The 16,887-nt window shown below is 39.1% G+C and overlaps 1 protein-coding gene across 1 annotated transcript in view; it reads left to right on the top strand.

Annotated features, from left to right (window-relative positions):
* The first annotated feature begins 720 nt into the window (after window positions 1-720).
* The window catches only part of hd (humpty dumpty), a 149,073-nt gene continuing 132,906 nt past the window's right edge, over window positions 721-16,887 (top strand). The window contains exon 1 of the mRNA XM_067144388.2: window positions 721-873. The gene's annotated coding sequence lies outside the window, so the exon portion shown is untranslated. The remainder of the gene's footprint in view (window positions 874-16,887) is intronic.

The following is a 16,887-nucleotide window of genomic DNA, read 5'->3' as shown; positions in this document are numbered from 1 at the left end:
ATTATTATTATTATTAGGCCTATTATTATAGTTGTAGGTATGTTTATCTCACTGGGGTAGAATTTTATTTCTGTTATAAAATATTTAGATTGTCTTTAACTGTGCTATACTTAGTATTAATTACGGTAGTGTTAACTTTGATTCTATGTACAAATTGGTTTAGTGTAAGAGAAGGCCTAATGGCCTTAACTACGCCAATAAAGACATTTATCTATCTATCTACTTACATGTTCTTGTCACGAGGGAACCTGAAGAACGACCGCGCATTTTTCTCTACTTCGTAATTACTGCAGCCAAACACAGCACATACCTTTCCCCTCATGTTGAGAGGAGATATCAAGGAATGACACACGCTACTATTTAATTATGTCAACTCACTGAAAACGCATAAATAACACCAAAAACTTCACACAAATATACACGTGCTCTTATGACAGAATCAGTACCGTTCAGGTCTATCCGCTAGAGTGAGCTCCAATAGCTGTCCCTCGATATCTCGCTCAGTGTCGCGTATTGTCTCTACTGTATTTGTTTTAATCAAATAGGACTATCGATATGTATACGTGTATCGAAGTATTCTATAGATCGCCGCTGAACGCTCGAAGCGAAGTTTTGGTTTGAAAATGAAAACAAATTGCCGTTTTGTAGCATGAGGTTTTGTTATTGTACCTGTGTTGTACACGCGTGCTAACAATTGTTTACTTTAATTGTGCACTCTGAGTGGGTGGAATGAAAATTGAACAAATCATTTTTTTATCAGTAGGTCTAGTTTTAAATATGTGTGGTTTCAACATGTACTGCAACAAGTACTTCACGACATATACGTGCTTTTGTCGGACGTCGTTACTGGTGGTGCAGAATCTCTGAATTTAGGTAAATAATCCTGGTAATTAGTTTGTTTTCGATTAAGTGTTGTAGTTTGAAGTTTACCGTACGGCTTTTTATGACTGAAAATATTCAGTTGATCTTTAGTTGTTCTCTTCCTAATGGACTCGTTTAGCGTTCTTCATATAGGCTACATTGCATTTTGATAATTTAGAGCTACTTTTACTATTCCCGTGTACCTTTAGTAGCATAGTATCGGTGGATAATATAATGTACTTGAGCTGTAGTTTGGTGGTATGTGTTGTGTCATTATAAATTAGCCTACTTGTCACATAATGTCATTATAACTTAGCCTACTTTTCACATACCCTTTGTGATATTGCTGAATTTTATGTTGATCCAGAAGTTAGCAAGCCTTTTGCACATAATTTACAGTACAGAATGCTAGGCAGGTGGTTTGCTGTAGATCTTGGTCATGTTAGAACCAGGGACCTCGTATTTTGAAACAGCTCCATTCCATTTTCATCTGTGCTCCATAAATAACAAAGGTTGAGGTGCTTTGTCTTATACACTCCAGCCGGATACAAAAGTCCAATCATGGCTTTAATTTCTGCAAGATTAGTCTCACTCGTATCACTGAGCCTTTGATATTTATGGCGTTTCTTCCCAAGCCATATACTGATGTACTTTACTATATCGTCGAATAGCCTACGTTATTTGGGAAAAATAACTCCCCCGGCTGTAAAGGGGTCTGAATATTCCGAGCCTCCCTTTGAGGGCCCGGTAAATGAATGACATTATTTGATTTCCTAGTACGACCACGTTTTTTTAGCACAATGAATATTCCAAACACTTTTGCTGTCTTTGCCAGTGTATTGTAGGGTAGCTTCAGTGGTATGTGGTGGAATATTCTCTCCGTATTCCGAGTCTACTGATACTTCACTATCCGTCTCGTGAGCCCTTTCTTCAACTTTATCTTCTTCTGAATCTACAGTGAGTTCAGTATCTTCATCTAGTTCATCTTCGCTTCCATCAAAATGAAGCCGACGATCCGAAATCTGCGCCCGTTATGGTGAGTCATTCCGATCAAATTCTTTTTCCACACTCATAAATAGTTTATTAATCCTTTCCTCCTCGGTGATATTCATTATGCTAGTAAATGAAAAAGCACAATGAGTAAATCATATCATGCACTGAATCTAACACAGTCACACTCACACGGAAACAACAATGTATTGTGTTAGCAAGAGTTGCGTGCGGGGAATATTTCCGCATCGAAGACGATACCCTTCTCCACAGCAACAGAGTTAGAGGTAGAAATAAACTAACCTTGACGATTGGTTTCCAGAATCCACGAGAACAATAAGACAAGTGCACATGTGAGTTGGTCAGAAACATATTCTCATACAAACAAAATAAAAAAAAAGTGTGTAGATTTTCTCCTGGGTTAAATCATATCTTATAAAAGAGGCTGGAGGTGGTGTTCTTCCTGGGTTATACAGGCATTGAATCTGGTAACCACATTCTGGCTGACACAAGTGAGTTCTACCACTGTAATGTTTCTGATTTCATTCGTAATGTTTTCTTTCAGTTCCTCCAATGTGTGAGGATTTGTTTGGTACACTTTTTCTTTCAGTTTACCCCACTAGTGCACTCACATGTGCACTTGTCTTATTGTTCTCGTGGATTCTGGAAACCAATCGTCAAGGTTAGTTTATTTCTGCCTCTAACTCTGTTGCTGTGGAGAAGGGTATTGTCTTTGATGCGGAAATATTCCCCGCACTGATGTGGAGAACGAGGGGGAAATAGAACAGCACTGATCACTCTGTCTGCAAACATGTCCGAGATTGTAAGAAGGGATTCTGCTGTATGAGCAGGGGCTGAATCTTGTTGAAACAACCCACGGAATTTTTCTTCTTCAGTTAACTGATTGAAGAATGGTGTCAAAATGTTAGCTTGGTACCTCTCTGCATTTACTGTCGTCTTGAAGAAAATAGGCCAAATTATTCATCTTGCACTATTTATGATTATTAGGCTATCACTCATTAACAAGTATGACTGTCTTCCAAAGGTAAAGTTCAAATCACATGAGTTCTTTGATGGCTGTATAATCCAATTCTGGAACCGTAGACTCTTCTATAATGTTGGCACATGGTGTCTTGGGTAGCCTTGATACTTCTGCTATTCATATGCTCTTTCCTAGCATTGTGTTTGTCGGCCAGAAGTTCCTCCTCTGTAGTTCAAAGGGTAGATGACCTTGGTGGATGAGGTGACGCCATTCTGGACGGGTGGATGCCACAACCTCCCAATTTTCAGGATCAATTTGACATTTCTTTAGATTCCCTTCAGAACGTCTTGATAAGCATTTTTGTTGCTCACCCTGTTTTCCGACCTTCAACTGACAGTAGGCCAACTGAAAGTAGGCCCTACATGATTTGTTTTGGGAGACGTGACTGAAGCATGCGAATTGCATGACCTGTCCATCGAAGCTGGTATTTTATTATGAGAGTCTCAATGCTGGTTGTATTAGCTTGCTCCAAAACACTTACGTTAGTGTGTCTGTCTTGCCAGCGTATTCCTAGGATTCTCCCAATGCAGTGTTTATGGTATTTTTCCAGACATAGTAAGACTCTTCCGTATGTAACTCAAATTTCACAACCATAGAGTAGAGTTGGAACAACAGCGGCGTGGTATCCAAACAGCTCAGTTTGAGTATTTACTGATGTTATGGTTGTCAAACACCCTAATTTGCATACGACCATAGGCTGCGCTGGCACATTTTAGACGGTATTGAATTTCAGCATCGTTTGCACTTGTTGAAAGATGACTGCCCAGATATGGAAAGTGTTCAATATTTTTTAAGCTAGTTCCATTAATCATGATAGCAGAAGCAGCAGCGTTACAGGTTGATGCAGGTTGATATAAAATTTGCGTTTTACTGGTGTTTATGTCTAGACCACTGCTCTTACATGCCTCATTAAATACATACAGGGTATGCTGAAGATCATCTTCAGACTTTGCCAATATAACATTATCGTCTGCACACAGGAGTTCAAGAATAGAAGTAGTCACAGTCTGCTAAGATTGAATAGTCCTCTATCTGTCCTATATACAATTTCTACCCCCTTAGAAATTTTGTCTTTGACCAAATAAATAGACAAAAGAAGGACAAGCAATTGTCCTAACTTCACTGTACAGTATTAATTCACATTGCAGTAGTTATACATGTCACCTAGCTGAGTAATGTCAGTTGATATCTGTCAATGTGGCCACCATAGTCCGTCTACAGGAATCTCTTCTGATTCGTGGACATGACATGACTATGAGAGGATTTCGTCTGTACTCCAAGGACCAAGTAGCTGTTGATGGCTTGGCTACTGGGGGGCGTCTGTATCCTAATCCGTTCCGACATCTTCAGTGAAGATGTTCCGCTACTAACTCGGATGGATACAGTTGCAGTTCGCGCTCCGTTGCCTGTAATGGCAAATCAAGGTTTCAATGTACCGTCTGACTGTATATTCGTACGTTCCAGCTCCTATGAGGTGCTACAACTGTCAGAAATTCAGCCACACTATCTTAACTTACATGAACTCTTGCTTGGAGATGTGAATGCCCGTAACATCCTCTGGGGTTCTCCGTCATCCTCTGCTTGGGGGAAGCTTATTGAGCAATAGATCAACCAGTTTGATCTTTGCATGCTCAACACGGGAACCTACTCACTTCAGTAACGCACATGGCACATTCTCCCACCTTGATATCCCCTTATGCAGCTGTGCGCTAGTTCCCCTGTTACGGTGGTGACCATTTCCCGATATCTCTCATGCTCTTGAATCAAAGACAGTGTGAAGTACTAAAGCGCTGGTTACTTCGATGGGCAAATTGGCCCAAGTTCACAAAACATGCAGTGATAGTCGAAGAAATGTTGGGGGTTTGGTGACAACCATGTTTCTTCAATTACAACTAGTATTCTAGCTGCTGCAGAGGAGACAATACTTTCCTCGTCTGTCACTTCTTGCCAGAAAAAAAGTCCCATGGTGGACTGACGAAATTACAGCAGCCATATGTGATCGCCGATGTGTTTTTAAGCATTATCGTCAGAATCCTTCAATGGTCAACCATATTGTGTTCAAGAACCTTTGTGTTAAAGCCCGTTTCTTGATTTGAGAGAGTAAGAAAGCTACTTGGGAAAAGGATGTGTCTTGTGTGTCGTCATATACTCCGTCTCAAAGCCAGATAAAGATCTGAAGCTTGTGCATAACGAGTAGAAGAGAAAGTGTGAGCTCTTAAGTTATTCCCTGTTGGCTAGGGGCAGCACCGTTGGTATCTGTAGTTGTAATATGGTTATGTTCGCTAGTCTTGTTCTGTGAAGGCAAAAACTTAATTGTTGTCCATTATTGTTAAGTGAAAGTGAAGAGCGTGTGATTTGGTGATGGTATTCTTTTATTTAGTGTAAATATAGTGCTGAGTTTATAAAACTTACAAAAATACCGACGATGAAAAATGCCTACTTGCTTCGTTCCAGGATGTAAGTCTGGCTACAAAACTACGAAAGGTAAACACTTCTTCAAATCACCTAAAAATGAAGCAGAATTTTCAAAATGGAAAAAGGAGATTCCCAGAAAGGACAAAAGTGTTATGTGTGCGATTCACATTTTTCTGATGAATTTTGTTAACCCTCCAAGTGGCAAACGCGTTTTATGCGCTTGCCCAGTGGCAACGCCTGATATCAGGCGTTTTGTCATGCTCTTTATTTTATATCGGTAATCGAATTATTATTTATCAAAATGTGCTAATTACGAATCAATTGAAGGAGAAATGTTCGGTCATAATCATGAAATAATTTGTATAATATCATGTTGCACTAATCTAGTGTAAATCGTAGCCAAAGTAGGGTGAAAATCCCGCTGTCTTGTGCTAGTTGCTACATACTCAGCGGCTGGCCACAGATATGTCTCAGCTGAGCCAGCTATATTTAATCGCCAGTTTTCCTTCTGATATCTATTTGAAGTGTTGATATGTACTCATGTCAGCAATACTAAATCATTTCCTCACGGGAACAGTGAATAAATCTTCAAAGGGATGTCTCAGATTGTTTTAGGTACAAAACTTGAACCTAGGCAAACTGTTTACTTTAGGCAAGGTGATGTTCTACTGGTTGCTTATAAAGAAAACAAAACAGGGAAACCAGTTTATTGTCTGACAACTGGATGTCATGCTGAGGAAGCAAATTTTCTCAAATCTTCTAGATATGACATTATTTGATGTATACATCCTGTACATAAAGAACACTGATAGGCCTTTAGCAAGATGATACTTCATTGTCAGTAAAGTTAGGGGATTTCTAAATGAACAGTTCACAATTCCAGTTGTGAGGCCAACAGGTCATGCAGGAGGCACCTCTCATGCTCTTGAAAAATTGCCACAGAATAACAATCGCCTATGTGTTGTGGGCTTGCAAGAAAAGGAGTCTACATTCTGGTGTCCAGGATATAATGGTGGTATTCGCCAGGGGTGTTATCATAAACTAGTGCACTTCTGGAGGTCTGAATATTGTGGAGTAAACAAAAAAGACCCACCCAAGTGACTCTGAGTGAAATGTACAAGTGGTAGCATACAATTGTTGTGTACATTGTTGTACATCTTTTCCAGCTAAGAACAGTGTTATAAACTATATACCGGTATGCAACTCTTTACTATGAACGGTTGCTCCTGTTGTATATGTCATTTTTTAAAATTTACCTAAATATAAACATATTATATATAGCAAAACTTTTGCAAAAACAAATAATATAAACAGATTCAAATTTTTTTTGGTCTTATACATTTTGGATGATAAATAACAGCTTTAGTATCATCATCAACTTATTCCTTGTACTTTTGAAGATATAAGGGTGTGCTGTATGTATAACATGTCAGCGATTTTTAACACAATTTGTACTCCTGTCTGCAACACCGGTAAAATATCTCTGCCACTACAGGATAAGTGACCGCCACTTCGAGGGTTAAATCAGATTCATTTGTAATACGAAGCGAACAGGTAGAAATTCCTAGAGATAGTCTAGATGGAAACTGAAAACTGGCGTTGTCCCTCATATATTTCCCAGTTTGCCACAATATCTCATGAAACAATTAAACAAACGAAAATCATCCTGTAAAAGACAGCCTCCGAAGATGGAGGAAGGTTCAAAAAACAAATCACACCGGCCTTACCACGAATTCAATTTCGATGCTTTTTCTGAGAGTGCTAAAATATATGAAATAGATTCATACACAGCTAAAAAGACAATATAAGTTTACTTAGAAACGAACTAAAGGGACAGGGACGTAATATAATGACTATCCGTAATAAAATGAAAATAGCTAATGCTAAGATTTTGTTGCTAGAAAAGTAACTAAGAGATTCGAAATTACAGCCATATTATTCAAGTGAGCTGACATTAAGCAGAAAGCAAAAGGTGATTATTGATATGCTAAAAAATGTCAGCTAAGAAATAAGAAAGGGCTATGAAAGCAGAAGAGACAAATAATGCTGTAGTAGAAAATGCACAAAATAAAATAAGACGAGCACTAGACTTCACTGAAAACATGGATGGCCTCTTACCGGACTGGGAGAACAATTTAGGTATAGTTAACAGTGATAGCTGCAGTCTTGCAAAGGAGTGTTTGATTTATTTCCTAGGAGGATATAATTATAGTACGCAATGTATCCAAGGTCACAAAATGTCGTAAATGTGTCAGCCTGCTTCATGGAAAGCCTGCAGAAGAAATACTTGCCGCAGCCCTCACATTTATTATTGACTATAGCAATAAATTCAGCACTGACAGCACTTTCCTCAACCATCCTTCAATACGGTAGCAGTTTATAATGTGTTCGTGCGAGTAGAAAGTGTAGTGGAACAACAAAAACTCTCCTGTGAACATAGTCTATGGGGCGATACATTTTACGAGTGTTTGGACAGTTTGCACAGTATCACTATTAATTCGAAAGAATGAGGATGCTGCGATGACCATGTTGCGGACATTATCCCTAACTTGTGTTACGTTATATGAAATGTCGATTTTATTTTGTAACAAGGCAGATGAGAAAGGAACTGAAATCTTCTAAGACCACAAAATCTACTCGGAAGCTATCTAAACTATCTGACAACTGACTTTTGGAATGGTAAGCAAAAGCATAATATTTTGCATGCAATAATTGTCTTTTATTCGTATGCTGACTTGTAAGCCCATTTATTGCTGGAAGAGCGGCCTAGCGGAGGAACCAATTAACTAGGGGAGAGATCACACTTTTTCCTTCTACTCGCTATGGCTTGTGGATAGGTATAGGCCAATATGCCTTACAAATGGCCTGTGTACGATTTTTGAAAGGATGATGAACCGGCGATTTGTGTGAGACGCGGAAAGGAAGGGTCTCTTGACTAACTGCCAGTTTTCATCGGTCTGTCACCATTCATCTGGTCAAACTGGAGAGCGCCATTCAGGACGTCTTTCTCCAGAAGGAACACCTGGTTGTCATGTTTTTTACCTGGAAAAAGCTTACAATACTACCTGGCGGTATGGGATAATTTCCACACTACACCAGTGGGGATTTCAGGATAATTTACCTACGTTTATTGAGAACTTCATGTCCCTCTGGCTCTTTTGAGTTCAAGCAGCGAATGCTTTTTCTCAATATTACGTTCTAGAAAATGGAGTACCACAGGGATCTGTATTGAGTGTCAAGCTGTTTGCAATCGCCATCAATGGTATAGTTGCCACTGGTGGGCCCGCAGTAGTTCCAGCGCTGTATGTAGATTATTTAGCTTTACATTACATCTCCGGAAGGATGGCATTTACTGAGATACAGCTACAGCATTCTATTAAGTGAGTCGACAGATGAGCCCTGTCAACATCGGATTGTGCATCCTAAACCAGAGCTCTGCTTGTGAAACCTGCAGGTTCCTGGCTTTCCATTTTGATAAGCGACTAATGTGACAGACCCACATCTGTCAGTTGAAGGTTGCCTGGATGAAGAGACTTAATATGCTTAAGTTTCTCAGCGGCACCTTGGGTGGGGGCTGACTAAGGGCCGGTATTATAATAGAGATTGAAACTGTTGGTTCAGTTTAAACTTCGATTTACCTGTTAGTCGCGTATTATAAAAATTAATCGTAAGTTTAACTAGAGATTAATTTTACTGCCACTCATCTACCGTTTAAACTGAAGTTTGAGAATACATAACCTTACAACATGGCAGAAGAAATGGATCTCGAAGATATTTTTTAGGTGTTTGAAGAAATACTAAGCGATGATGAAGAAGTGGTTCAAATCATTGAACGACCACGGGCACGTCACTTTCATAAATAATAGGTTTAGGCTTACAAAACAGACTCTCATAACCCTATTTCAGCAAATTGGTGCTAGAATAAAACATGCAACGAAAAGGTAAGAATGTAAAAATGACTTTTACCGAGCTCGATAGCTGCAGTCGCTTAAGTGCGGCCAGTATCCAGTATTCGGGAGATAGTAGGTTCGAACCCCACTGTCGGCAGCCCTGAGGGTGGTTTTCCGTGGTTTCCCATTTTCACACCAGTCAAATGCTGGGGCTGTACCTTAATTTAGGCCACGGCCGCTTCCTTCCCACTCTCAGCTCCTCCCTGTCCCATCGTTGCCATAAGACCTATCTGTGTCGGTGCAACGTAAAGCAACTAGCAAAAAAAAAAAAAGACGTTTTGAACTGTTTGAATATCAAAAATGTAAATTTTAGAAAATAGAGTAACAACCTTCTATTTCAGAAATCATGCTGTAGACCCCTCAGTCAGCTACTAATAGCATTGCGGTTTTATGCCTCCGGTAGTATGTTTGTTACAACGGGAGATTTTGGAGGAATTCATAAGGCCACTGTTTCACGGACTATATAAATATTTATGTACTAATTGCACAAGCAATTCTATTTCCTTACAAATAAAATTAGGACGTTTATTGTTTTTATCCGCAATTTTACCTACAAGAAGTAAACAAAACATCGATAGTCATCTTTTCTTGCAAGTCACTGCAAAACCACGGCCGACTGGATCCCTCGCTGCGCTCCTAGCTAGCTAGAGCGACGCATCAAGTCGGTCGTGGCAAAACATTATTGACAGTCACCTTTTCTCGCAAGTCACTGCTACCAAGATTGTATATTTCCTTCTTCATCTCAGTTTAACTTAGTCTGGCCATTATAAGACTCAACATCAGTTTAAACTCAAGTTACAGGTTAACTCAATCTTCAGTTTAAACCTTAATTATAATACTGGCCCTAAGCGGTGCTGTTACGTTTCTACACGCCCATGATTCTGTCTCGATTGGACTATGACCATGGTAGTGCGGCTTATGGTTCAGCATCAAAATCTATGCCAAAACTTTTGGATAGTGTGTACCATAGTGGAGTTACTTTACACTTTACAAAGGAAATTTAATATGTCCTCCTATTCAATACATATGCATCTCCATCATTAGATGCAGTAAAAATAGTCAAACATGTTTCAACTCGTTTGAGCCATCTTTAGTGAAAATAGGTTAACGTTTTATATGCTCGACGATGCCGAAATATAAATATCATATGTCAGAAAACTGAATCTTATTGAGGCCATTATAGTTCAAGTTTCATTATGATACAGGTCTTCCACCAGTCAGAGTTCAGATTTTCATTATGATACAGGTTCTCCACCAGTCAGAGTTCAGATTTTCATTATGATATAACTGTTTGACCAATTAGGTAAGGATAGCAAAATCAAACATGTTGGACACACATAACATCAGTACACCTTCTACTTCTAATATTCCACAACCACACGGCACATTCCCGCAAATTCACTTCACCAGCTGTACAATAAACAATTTGTATTTGAAATAAAGCTAGGTTATGATAACCTTCTATCAAAGCTTTGAAATCATATGACATTGTGAAGGTCTCTGATCCACTCAACCTTCTATCAAAGCTTTGAAATCATATGACATTGTGAAGGTCTCTGATCCACTCATGGAAAATCAATAATCCAGCGCATGCGCTCTGCGCTCTGTTCAATGAACTCAACTATCAAGCGACATTTTGACAAAAATTTATGAATATTTAAAAAATAGAGTTATAATTATCGTCGAGCATAAACAGTTGTATGCAACTCGCCTATAATGGTAATTAAGACACTCGTATGGAAATTATAAAACTTGTCTTAATTATTGCCATTATAGGCTTGTTGCATAATGTAGTAGTACATAATTGAAGCTAAAAATGTGTTAAAACATAATAAGGAAAAAATGAAAAACAAAAGAGACATGATGGAATTAAAACAATTCAATATATACACATTTCCATCATTAGATGTAGTAATAATTAACTCGTTTCAGACATCTTCAGTGAAAGAAGGTTAAAGTTTTTTTTACATAATTGATGCTAAGAAAGTGTTAAAATCTAATGAAGAAAAGAATGAAAACAAATGAAACATCTCACTTATTTTTACTAAAGGAGTACATTTATTGTTCCACCTATTCAATACAATCAGTACCACCACGTTATGTGGTCAATTAGACATAGAAAATCTAAATATTATGGGGACATGTTTCGCCCTTCTTATTGGGCATCATCAGCCATATTAATTTAATCTTAAAGCAAACATTGTTTAGAGGACAATGACACTTTATAATTTGTAAAAATTGAACTGTGATTTCTTATGATGCTAACTTTACAGAATAGTGGTTACAAAATATGCTGTTGGGACATGACATGTACAACACATGCTAAAATTATTGTAAACTAATTTAAAATCTTGTCTAAAAGAAAGTTTATGTCAATATAAAGCTAAAAAGGCACGTTTCTGGTACTGAAGTGGATCCTCTTCGTTATAAAAGTCAGCACAATAAATATTCGGTAGTGAGCATGCACATCAAGGAAACAGGTCACCGTTTTACTTCAATAGAAAAGGATCTCACAATAATCAAGAATACAAATAAAGGTAAACTCCTAAATGAATAAGAGAATATATATTTTTTTCTGGACAAAACACTTAATAAGGATCGTAACCGTAACGATGATACGGAAGTCAAGAGTCCTTTATATACGTTAACGCCTAAGCTATTAAAAACAGTCAATCCAAAACAAAACAATGTCCCACGAATATTTAAATTCTTTAAATCAAAAACTCCCCGTATCCCACCGAATACTAAGTCTGCACTTGCCCCTCCAAACAATCCCCCTCCTACATTAACATTGACATGCAATGCTCCGCCCACCTCCGCTTCCCCTCAGCATGCCCCTCTTCCTCTATCGCATCATTACAACACGCAAAGTAGGAACTCCAGATAGACCAACGCTGCTAATACAGTAAGATAGATACACGTACGACATATGAGTAAGTAGGCCCTATCCACTTTCCATATACACAATTCTTGGACGCTAACATACGATTTAAACACACTCGTCTTTTTGTTCTTTTGCAGTATAACTACATTCTATTCACCGATGTTCCACGTCTTTTAGAAGGACTACGTTTTCACGTGAAAAACAAACAACCTGTCAAAAAAAAAAAAAAAAAAAACCTCTTCTCAAAGCAGCTTTAACCAACGTCTGTTTGCAACGGTTATATCAGATAATATTTTAGACCAATCAACTTAATGAGGATAACATCACAACATTCGCCTTTTCTCTTAGCCATTCTTTTAATGTCGGAATATAAACAAGATTCACCCTCAAGTTTTCAACCGTCTATTGTAAACTTACGTTGACAACTGCCCCAGCAAATATATGCTGACTTTTATAACGAAGAGGATCCACTTCAGTACCAGACACGTGCCGTTTTTAGAACTTTATATTGACACAAACTGTCTTTTAGACAAGATTTTAAATTAGTTGACAATAATTTTAGCATGTGTTGTACATGTCATGTCCCAACAGCATGTTTTATAACCACTACTCTGTAAAGTTAACATCATAAGAAATCACAGTTCAATTTTTACATATTATAAAGTGTCATTGTCCTTTAAACAGTGTTTGTTTTAAGATTAAATTAATATGGCTGATGATGCCCAATGAGAAGGGCGAAACATGTCCCAATAATATTTAGATTTTCTATGTCTGATTGACCACATAACGTGGTACTGATTGTATTGAATAGGTGGAACAATAAATGTACTCCTTTTGTAAAAATAAGTGAGATCGCTGTTTTCAATACGGATAAAAAATGAGAGTGATGGTTCGTAATAAATGAGACATAATATAAAAATAATATAGAAGCCTCCACCTTATCAATACAATGTTTATTTACAAGATGTAGTAAATTCAGTACCAGTTTCGACCCCTATGGGGTCATCCTCAGCTGTTATACATTAAATCGGTTTCAAAAACATCACATAAGGACTAATGTCTTCATATCACTGGCCCAATTTGACAAATCATGAAAAAGTAAATATAACAGTAGTATAATGGATCTTTTCTCATTGACTAGAAAGTTGCTTATTATGTAAAGCGTCATCTCAGCTCATAGATGATGATAAATGAGACATGACGGAAACAAACAATAAGTGATTATGGCGAGGTTGTGGACCTTTTAGTCTAAAACTTGCAGTGTGTTGTTATTAAAAGATAAGACAGAATCACTGTAGCACATCTTGTAATAATGGAGTTAGGCTGGCTACTGGAGCTTTCCGTACTAGCCCCATTTCCAGCCTACTCGCCAAATTGGGAGCTCTACCTTTACGAATAAGATGGCAGCAGTTACTCCTCATATACGCTGCTAAAATTCGGTGAAATGCCACAGGGTCCAGGCTATCAATTCATCTTTAGCATCCGATACTACCAGAGGTACCAAAACCGGCCGAATGCCACATGGCTGGTTGGGATTTGAATTGATAGCTTGTGTCGTGAGTTAGATGTGGCTATCAGCGGTTGTCTTGAGCAGACCCATAACAAAGTAGCATCGTTGCTAGTTCCACGACTGGATATACGGCTAAATCTACTCTGTGGACCCAAGGTGAACACGGGTGGTAGGTATTTCAGGACATTGTTCACCAGTATCCGGCTGTGCGACATGTCTTTACAGATGGTTCCAAGATTGGGGAAAATGTAGGATGCTCTTTCTTCTCCGATGATATTAGCACAAAGGTCTCGCTTCCCAGTGTGTGTAGCATGTATACTGTGGAACTTTTTGCCATTTAGGAGCTCTGCAGTTTGCACTGGGTGGTGAAAAAGACTGCTTTCTCGTATGTACCGACTCGTTAAGTTCTCTGCAGTCTATTGACATCTGTGTCCCACAACACCCACTGGTGAGGTGGATTCATGACCTTCTAGTCAGATTATGTGATGCTGGCACCAGAATCACTTTTGCATGGCTCCCAAACCACGTTGGGATTGCAGGAAACAAACTTGCAGATGAAGCTGCAAAAGAAGCGGCACTTTTTCTACCTACACCTATGCAGCATCCCCAATAGGAGCGAAGTCTCAGATAAGAGCGTTAAGTGCCTCTCCAACTTCGGCGTAGCTAAAAATTTAAACCGCTATTTAATCTGATTGCCATAGTACAGGCCCTTAGAAAGCTAGTTTGGCAATTAGGACATCTGATCAGACCGTAACTTGTTTGCCAATAACTGCAGGTTGTAAATAATTACTCCTCCTGTGTGAAATTTTCTTTCTTAAAAGTTATTTAGGCTATTGTAAACAATGTAACAAAATCATGCAATGCATCAATAGTTGATAATTCCACAAATATACCACTACTGAGACTGATGAAAGGTAGTGGGCAATAAAATATTGTACAGCTGTGTTACAATCACATATTCAATTACTTTCAAATGAGTGGGTCTATAGCGACTGGACGATAATCTAGCACTTTTAACTAAATATGTACAATACAGAGTATCCCACTCGCTTCCTAGCCTGGTATTCTCTCAATAATTCCAATACCAATTTAGATAGGGCAACAAAATTTGAATCTTATGTTTTGTTGTAATATATTCATTGGTGCTGAAGTTACGTAGGTGGTTTGAGAAGTTCTCGGAATGTACTAGAATTAAGTATCTTACCTCGGTGGAACTGCTTTTATTTTTCAACATAGTCTCCCTGTAGACTAATGCATTTGGTCCAGCGATGTTCCAATGCCTTGATCCCATCTCAAAAATGAGATTCCTCCAGGCCTGCAAAATACCTCTCCAATTCGGCTGTCAGTTCTTCCCTTGTAGAAAATCTCTGTCCACCGAGGAAAATTTTCAGCTTGGGGAATAGATGAAAGTCTGATGGTGCCAAATCAGGTGAATAAGGTGCATGTGGCAACAATTCGTACCCCAGTTCATGAAATTTTGCCATGGCAATAACACTTATGTGCGGCGGAGCGTTATCCTGATGAAAGATGACCTTTTCCCTTGCCAAACCAGGCCTTGTTTCGCGTATCTTTTCCTATAGTTGGTCTAGGAGGTCTGCATAGTATTGCCCCGTAATTGTTTGGCCAGTAGGAAGATAATCTATCAGCAGAATGCCTTTTGCATCCCAGAAAACTGAGGCCATGACCTTTCCGGCCGAACGCACTGCCTTTGCTTTTTTTTTGGTGGTGGTGAATCAGAATGTTTCCACTGGTTTGACTGCTGTTTTGTCTCTGGGGTATGGTATCTCTGGGGTATAGTAGTGGACCCAAGTTTCATCTGTAGTCACAAACTGGCGCAAAAATCTTGTTGGTTGCACTGAAAACGGGCCAGACTTTGTTCGGACATTTCCAATCTGGTGCGTTTATTGTCCAGTGTTCAGTGTCAATTATCTTGCGGATAATTTTTTCATATCCAGTTCTTCGGTTAAAATATAATATACCCATTCAGAAGATATCTCTACAGCTTCAGCAATCTCCTGCACTTTCAGTCGACGATCCTCCATGACCATTTTATGCACTTTTGCGATAAATTCTGGGGTCGTAACACTTTTTGGCCGTCCACTACGTGGATCATCATCCAAGCTCTCCCGACCAAATTTAAACTCGCTGGTCCACTTGGCAACAGTTGAAAATGAAGGAGTAGAGTCCCCCAGTGTGTTCTGAAAGTCGGCATGAATTTCCTTTGCTTTCATACCTTTCTTTACAAAGTATTTAATCACTGCTCGAATCTCATTTTTTTCCATTGTCACAAATCACTACGCCGGAACAACAAAGAGTAGTCACTACCACACACCTGCAGCTAGAGCACTGACACGCCATGTGTTCACTCACAAAGGACGTGTGATTATTGCGTGGGAACCTCGTTGCTCTAGCACTGACATCTAGCGGTGATTCCGAGAACTTTTCAAACTGTCCTCGTATTTAGGAAGTGCTGGGTTCGGTAACAGGTGCGACACTGTATAATAATGAAGGAATAAGCCATGAAATTTCCAGTTCATGCAGAAAGTAACCTGTCTCAAGACATACATTAATGCAGTTAATCAGGTGACTTTACAATATTTTATACATATCTAGCACTATATTGTACATATATACTAGTGTGCAAAAGTTAAGCATAATCTCTAAACAAGGTCATACCGCCTGATAGGAATGTCAGACGGATTGCTGAACAAACGGAAGCTGAATCACACACCATATGTCACACAACTTGTCCAAAACAACAGTGTCAGTAAGGTTCTGATAGCTAAGGTACACCTTTGACAACACCATGTCACACAACTTGTCCAAAAAAACATTGTCAGGAAGGTTCTGATATCTAAGGTACACCTTTGACAACAACTAACAAAACTTGGCAATGTCTTCCACAACAAAATATGCTGTTAATAGTGTGTATGGTTACCCCTAACGGCCACACATGCTTCGCAGCGACGTGGCATGCTCTCTATCAGATGGTCCAAGAGCTCTTGTGGCAGTTGATCCCATTCCTCCGAAAGGGCAATGTGAAGGTCTTGGAGGGTCCTTGGTGGAGGCTGACGGGATGCAGTTCGCCTCCCCGATGCAACCCAGGCATGTTCTATAGGATTCAGATCCACAGACCTCGTTGGCCAGTTCATGCAGTGAATGTCTTTCCCAGCCAGAAATTAATCCACCAGAGCAGCGCGGTGTGGTCGGGCATTATCGTCCATTAAGAGGAAGT

Source organism: Anabrus simplex, chromosome 1 (genome assembly GCF_040414725.1).
Source record: "Anabrus simplex isolate iqAnaSimp1 chromosome 1, ASM4041472v1, whole genome shotgun sequence".
In the NCBI taxonomy this organism is placed as follows: domain Eukaryota; kingdom Metazoa; phylum Arthropoda; class Insecta; order Orthoptera; family Tettigoniidae; genus Anabrus; species Anabrus simplex.
Note: the sequence above shows the minus strand (reverse complement) of the source record. Positions and strands in the feature narration are given on the sequence as shown.